Here is an 8,379-nt window from a genome sequence, read left to right as displayed (position 1 = left end):
GACTTTTTTTGCTTCTACTTTTGCGATGCTATGGCCTATGACTATGAGAAAGTTGAGAGACCCAACAGGGAATGCGAATATATATATCTTCTAGTTGGGACTCTCTGGATGTTGAATCAAATCAATTCCCACCGTCAGATTGACGCGGAAAAATACAGTATACTAATTTCCAAGGGGTAACTTAGTAATTCTAATATTGAAGTTAGCAATATTTATACCCTAATTGTATCATGTAAACACCAAAAATAATAATAATAATAATGGATCATGCTAACAAGTGCCCTTAGGGCACTGATTAAGAATTCAGTTAAAGAAATTTTTGATATCACTTTTATGGGAAATGAAAAAAGCTGTCAAAACATTAATTGTTTTTTTTTTTCTCATAAAAATTTTCTTTAACTAGATTCTTAACAAGTGCCCTAAGGGCACTCGTTAGTATTTCCCAATAATAATTACCCCTGAAAAAATTGTATCATGTAAACCCTAGCCACCCTAAGAGCATCCCCATCAGTATGTGTAAAGTTGTGCAAAATGAAAAAAGTAACTGATTTTACACATTTTAAGCTAAAAAAACACCCACATCAGTGGGTGTAAAAGTTGTGCAAAAATGCACAATTGCTAAAGTAACCGTGCATATATGCACGGTTACTGTAGCATGTGCATTTAATATTTTAACAATTTTTTCTCTCTCTTGGTCTCTGTTACTCTCACTCTCACCTCACTCTCCGTGATCAACATCAAACCACTACCGCACCAAGAACTCGCCTAATCAACATCAAACCGACGACAGAGAATGATGAGAACTGGAAAAACAAAACATTAAGGCAAGTTGGGTCAGCTTCTTCCTTGGTCCTAGATTCTATTCTGGTTCTCAAATCTCAATCCTTCAAAGACCTTGCCATAACGTCTTCGCATCCCACCTTGCCATAACGTCTTCGCATCCCAGAACGGTCCAGTTTCGCATCCCAGAACGATGGTGTGTCGAGAAGTTGAGTGGGTGGGTAGGTGATGATTTGGGTTTCGGATTGAATAGGTTTCGGCTTGAATGGGTTTCTGATCTTGGGTTGGTTTGATCTTGAATGGTTCGCCGATCAGGTAGTAATGATGATGGTGGTTGGGTATAAGAGGGAGAGAGAGGCAGTGAAGAAAATAATAAAAAATGGTAAAAGAATGAATATTTTATTGAATAAATGTGTAGAATAGATAGACCAATGTGAGTGTTTTGTAAAATTAGATGTGTAAAATAGAAAAAAATAGATTTTTTTGTGCAAAATAGAAGGAAAATTTGCACCCACTAATGTGGATGCTCTAAGGATTTTGCTTTTCACACCTAAAGATTTCTAAGAGGAGTTGACGTCCACCCCCCACCCCACACCCCCACCCCCCCCCCCCTCTCTCGTCCTTTCTCCTGTTTAAGAGCATTCTCATTAAAGGTGCTAAAAATATTAAATGCTAGATTTTAGCATTTTTAGCACATTAAATGATAAAAATACACTTCCATCAAACATGCTAAATCTTAAAAAATTTAGCACTACAGTGAAGTGTTATCAATAACACCACTGTAGCTAGATTGTAAATAAAATAAAATAAAAAATTTGTTGGTTAGCTTCCAACAATTTACTGATGTGATGAAGTAAAAGGAACAATACACAGATCTAAAATTAAACAATAACACAAATAGATATAATAGGCAAAAGTAATAAACAAATATTGAATATAAATAATAAGAAATCTGCAAATAATTGAAGACTCACAGACCAGATACTTGAAAGGATGAACAATTGAGATCAAGTCTTGTGTTTTACACAATCTCCTTAAAGTAGATTTCGCCCCTCATACTTTCACTGTGGTGCTTTGAGACTCGTGGACGTCTGCCTCCCAGGATAAAATGATCTTTCAGTACGAAAACAAAGCACACAAGGTCATGCTCTGCGAACTACTCAATGCCTCTTTCTCTCTCTTTGACACAAAAATGAATGAACAAAAATCTCATTGGAAGAGTTTTCTTTGAGAAGTTCTTTTTCATGAATAAGGGACCATGAAACTATACGTAACTTAAAACTGAAACACTATTTCAGAGATAACTGCTATGCACAGACTAACTGACTCAATAATAAAATAATAAAATATTATTATTAATTGGATAAGTGGGCCTAGTCCACACATGCCTAAAGCCCAACCCAATATTCAGCCCAAAACTCATATTTTCTATTACTTCCAATGTGAGACTCAAGGATTTTCACCACTTATAATAACAACTTCAAGTGAACATAGAAAACATCAATTTCTTATTCACTCCATGCTATTTTTCCAACAAAATTTATATTCTCACCAACTCTCACTTCTCAATTCTCTCTTCTCTTTCCTCTCTCACTTCTCTCTTCTCTCTCCAACGGCTGTGGTCCGACGATGGTTGTGGGTCATGGGTCGTGGGCCTCTAACTGGCATGGGCATCAGCGTTGAGGGGAGATCGGCGTGGGTTAATTGCTTGGAGTTCGATGTGGGTCTCCGATCAGCGTGGGTCTAATCGATCCACCCAAAACACCTAGACTCCAAATCAGAACCCGGCAAAGACGCTAAATCCTGATGCCACCACTCAGTTTCACTGCCTGTCTTTGACCAATCAATTATGTTCTTCATAGGTCAGAGTTTGTGAAATTTTTGCTTCGTGGGTCTGAGTTTGTTCTTCATGGGTTTGAGTTTGTGAAATTTTTCCATTTATCATGGGTCTAGGTTTGTGAAATTTGTTCTTGGTGGTTCAACAGTTATGGGTTAGAGTTTGTGACTTGTTTGTGATTTGATTTTGGATTTGTGATTTGGTTTTGGGTTAAAGATTTGTTTGTGGTTTGATTTTGGGTTTGTGACTTGTTTGTGGTTTTGGTGGTTGGGGTTTAAGGTTGTGGGCAGTGGTGGTTGTGGTAGTGGGTGTGGGTTATGGTGGTAACAGGGGCGGCTTGATGTATTTGGGAGCCTAAGGCGAAAATTGATTATCTTGTTTTAAATGCAAAATTACTACTAATTAACATAAACTATGTAGAATTTTTTCTTTTTTTAGAAATTTTATAAACAGAAAAAATTTGACAAAATTTTTCATACTTGTTGATATAGTAGATTGATAATAGTATGTAAAAGAGTGGTGTTAGTGGTTGACTTAAATGAGAACTAGTAAAAGTTTGCTAACTAAACTCTTATTATTATTCTTATTTTTTTTTAAAGTACAACATTCACAATATTTTTTTACAACACATCCTAGGTTTTAAGTTACTTTTTTTTTCTCTTTGAAAATATCACTATAATTATTTTTTTGCCATCAATAACAAGTTGTAACAACCTACTACTTAGCATAATTGTAAAAATGTTGTAAAAAATATTGTGGACGTTGCATTTTTCTCTATTTTTTATTTGCTTTTCATCTAGTAAAAAAATATTATTTTATTTATTGATTATAAATAACCCTATTGCTTAAAATTTGGGGGTCTTTTTTTTACTTGGGGCCTTAGGCGATTGCATTTTTTGCTCCACTGTTCAGCCGACACTGGGTGGTAAGGGCAGTGGATTTCAGTTTTGCAATGGCTTGGGTTTTTTTATGGTGGGCGGTAACTTGGGTTTTCTGATAATGGTTGTGGCTGGCGGTGGCCATGAGTGATAGGTTGGGTGTTTTTGTTTGGGAGAAAAGATATACACAGAGAAAGAGAGAGGAAGAAAGAAAGAGAAAGAGATGCATTGACAATATAAAAGTAATAATAATAATAATAAGAAAAGTAATATTTTAATGAAGTGTTAAAAAATATAAGATGTTTGATGTTGGGTATAATATAAAGTGAAGTGTTAAAATAAATAAATAAATAAAAAAGTAGTGTTTTGAGTTGTTAAATGGGAATGCTCTAAGAAGCCAACCCATACGCATCCAGTTAAGCAAAATTTCACCACTAAAAGCACTACACTTTTATCCCATGATTCTTATTAAGGGCAGCGTAACTAGATGTTTGTTGGCCATTATGGGCATTACTGACTTGTCATGTAAGGGTCCTTATTGGTAGATAAAAAATGAAACCAATACCAATTATTTGAAGATTTCTAAGGACTTAGTCTTTTCATGTGTAAGGCATCTTTGCTTTGTTGTCTCTATGGTGTTAGATGGCATTGAGATTTGAGGTCCAAGGATCTAAGTGACAAACTTGTTTGGAGTAAATTCTTTATTTGGTTTGCTAAAAGGTTTACATTGGATTGTCTTGGGAAACTACAAGGATTTTGAATAGGCTTTGGATTGATGTAAGTAACCTTATCCGATTTGATTTTATTTTGCTTATACTACTGTATTTTAACTATTGAATTTTGTTTATAATTGTTACAATTTTATTTAATTGTTTTAGCTACATTGATTTAAAGTAAAGAATAAAGAATTATCACAAATATATTTGACTACTGAATATAGAATTTTATATATATGTATGTATATATGTATTTAAATGAGATATATTCATGTTTGAACTACAATTTGATATATATGATTTTGGACAATCTGAATATATTTTGACTCTGATACCCAACCAATGGGAGTTATTCATTGGTACTCTGATACCAAGCCAATGGGGGTTATTCATTGGTATTGAAACTAGTTCTATCTGGGGCATCACGAGCCTATCGTGTTTCTGGACCCAGCTAATGGGAGATATACATTAGAACAAAACTAGTTTCATCTGAATCTGATGCCCAATCACGGGGATATAACGTGACCATAGTCATAAAGATTGTTAAGAATATGAAGTATGTTTAAGTATTTGAACTATTTTAAAGTCCTTAAAACTACTTATGTGTTTTTGGAACCTATTGTAAATTACAGCTTTTGGTATATGGAAAACTGATTATTTTCTAATCCATCTATGATATATTTGTAAGATTAAAATATTCAATCTATGTACAACTTATTATTTTACAAATCTATTTGCTTGATAGAACTTAGGATTTTAGTTACTTATTGAGTTGTCAACTCACCCCCCTTTTCCCCCTCCAGTTTCAAATTGTGAAGAATAGCAAGTTTTGAGAGTTTTCTGTTGTGTTGTGAGCATGAAAGAAGCTTAGCGATTTTGGGATTAGATGGTCCTGTAATAGTCTTATATCTTTTGGCCAATTGGCATTGTGTACATGAGGTTTGAATTTTGTTCCTTTTGAATTATTGGAGATCTATTTATAAAGAAATTGTTGTGGTATTTTGGATTTATTTGATATGATTTTGAGGATAAATTTTAGTTACTAAGAAAGCCTTGCACACTTGTAGGGTACTTACTTTATAAGAGTGCAGTCGTTGTCACGTGTCTATCTTTATAGTTGGGTATGGGGCGTGACATGTGGGGTGTGAGGGCTAGGGCTAGGGCTAGGATTCAAGTCTCCTAGAGAGAACTGTACATACATTATTAGATAATAACATCAAGTTTGTTAGGTTCAAGCATAATATTAAAAGTTCAACTTGTTCATTTAATTTATTTTTTGAACATAAATCGAGTTCAACTTATCACTAAACAAAATTTTATATTCAAGCTTGGCTCATTTTTTTGTTGAGCAAGCTCTAATTTGTTCAAGAGCTACTTGATTAACTTAATTTTTTCTTATATACTGTGAAATTATGACTAAATTGTTTTACCTCTTCATAATTTTATAAATTTTTACTACAAATAGACTATATAATAATCTACAAATAAAATCAAAATTGTTTTACCTCATCAATAATCTACAAATAATAATTTAATATCATATAAACCTATTGACAAATTTATACAATCCAATTTCAAGGCTATATAAACATATTTTTAGATAAATATACCTATAAAAATATATTATTACATATAGCTAAATAGAGCTTTTGTGTTGACAAGAAGATCACACTGAAAACTACTTTTAAAAATTGAATTCATTAGTAACTGCTTAAAAATTAGTATAATTATAAATCTGTCAACAGTCGAAGTAACTAAGGCTAAAAGTGAGGTCAAAGAGCCTAACAACAGCAGTTTCCAAGTGGACTATCAAATCCCCCAATCCATCCTAGAATAATAGTTAGCCTCTATACAAGTTCGCTCATAAACAGACTAAATTCAGGTTGACCTTTATGGGTCCTTTATCCTACCCTTTTGTTCCATTTAAATACATGAGAATTCAAGTTGTGATAATCAACCTCTCCAAAATTGGGGGGTAAGACCGTAAGACTCCCCAGAAACAGGAGCCTTGTTTATGCACAACCAAACACGCATATGGTTTTAGATTTAGGTTGATGGTTGTTTCAAAGGGTCAGGCTTAAATTTTCCAATCCATTTTATATTTGGATTAGATCATATCAAAATAAGCTATCAGTACTAAAGCTGCTTAGTTCAACGAAACAATTGCTTTATACTCATGCATCCATGATCCATGAAACCTTTCACTTTTCCAAGCCCAAGAAAAATGCCTGAATTTCTTTGGGAAGTTCCCTATAATGGTTCAACTTGTTTTGCGTGACACGCAGTAAGTCTCGAACACTATCAAATTTATACCACCTATAATGGCCAATGTTATTGATAAATGCAGCCTCCATCTTTTCATCTCATTTCCCACCCAAAGCCACTGCTCCGGTACTTTCTAACACTTACAAGAGATCAGAATTAGTCTCCCTATCTTCCAATTCTACTCTGTCACTAGTGTCCCGAAGAAATGACAATCTCATCTCAGAAGTCCAGAATAGAGGATGGTGCAACACCTCCATTGCCTTTGGCCTGAGAGAAAATCAGAGGAAATCCGTCAATGAAAATATTACAGAAGGAAGCATTTATAACTGAAAGGGCAGCAAGCTTAAATGAGAGCGTAAGATCACTATATATAATGTACCAATTAATGCATAGTAGAGTCAACTAATAACTAATTCATTGTGTTCTATGTTCATTCAAGACAGGAAATTTTTCTCATAAGTATAAAATCATCTCTGGCAACTCCTAAATTGCCATGTAAGAACATCGCTTAACTATATATTTTTCTAAAATATCAGTTCAAAGTAAGCAATCTCTAAGGTCAGACAACCCTCCTGCCAGTAAAGCCTATACAAAGTTGACTAGAGATCAAGACCAATCATGATATGTCAATACTCACTATAAACTAAACCAGAAATAGTTGGTAACGTTGGTTCTGCTTTTGTGCCTTCAAATGCTATCAGAAACAAAATGAACTCTTCTTTTTTGATGGGGCATCCAAGTGCTGCCTTACCCAATGACCAGTAGGTTTCAGTCTAATGGTATACTTTTACCTCGGGGACAATCACTCATCATAGAAGAACAAAACTTCAACAGCTAGAATGGTCAAAAATGATTTAAGAAATAGCAGGCTGAAAACCCATTATATGGTAGAAAAGCATTATTGCCTATAAAATTCATAAGAAAAAAAAAAAAAAAAAAAAAAAAAAAAAAAAAAAAGAAGATATTGCCAGGCAGGCCGCAGGAGCACGTATTGAAGAAAAGTAATACCTTAATTGTGTGTGTGTGTGTGTGTGGTGGGGAGGGGGGGGGTGGTTAATAATTACTTGTAACTTAGGTATTAAATGAATGAGTTCCACAACTATGTCAACTGATCCACCACCATATTGGGAGATGTTTGAGCAATAGAGTGGCAGCTTGGTAAGAACTATAGTGAGTTGAGACCAAATTTTCAGTCTCAAAACTCATACAAGCCCTCCATGATTAAAGACTTTGCATTCAGATAAAAATTTGACAAGAACGAAATTTGCTTTAGCGAGTTTGGCAAGTCCCACTCACAAAAAGAAAACTCCACTCCCTCCCTTTTTTTATTATTATTATTATTATCATACTTTCAACAAATAAGCAATTATTTAAGCACATCCAAACTAACTTTGATATTTTAAGAGGAAACTAGGGCTGAAAGTAATTCATTCAGGATTGAAGATGACAAGTCTACTTTATGAATATTAAGATAGATTGACAAATACAAATTTGACTGAACCAATTCCACCAAACAACTTTGATAGTTGAGATCAGAGTATTAGATACACACATATATTTATACTCTCTCTATTCCCAATTGTTTGGCCTTTATTCCATTTTAGGATGTCCCAAAACTATGTCTTATTTGAAAAGTCAAACACCATTAATTTATTAACATTCCCCTTATGCCGTTAATTTATTTGTGAGAGCATTTTTTTTTTAATTAAAAACCTAAATTTTGAAATCCACTAAAGCTATTGGTTTGCCACCAGTAGAGTTTCTAATCTACCGTTTTAAAATTTGATTTAAAGATAAAGATTGAATTTGGATTAGGCTTGGTGGCTATAGAATTTGAATTTGAATATAGGTTTGCAAATTTTAAGAGTAGTACACTTAGAGAATTTGAAATCTACAATAACTT

The sequence above is a fragment of the Quercus robur genome, chromosome 6 (assembly GCF_932294415.1).
Source record: "Quercus robur chromosome 6, dhQueRobu3.1, whole genome shotgun sequence".
In the NCBI taxonomy this organism is placed as follows: domain Eukaryota; kingdom Viridiplantae; phylum Streptophyta; class Magnoliopsida; order Fagales; family Fagaceae; genus Quercus; species Quercus robur.
The sequence above is the reverse complement of the archived record's forward strand: the minus strand, read 5'-3'. Positions refer to the sequence as shown.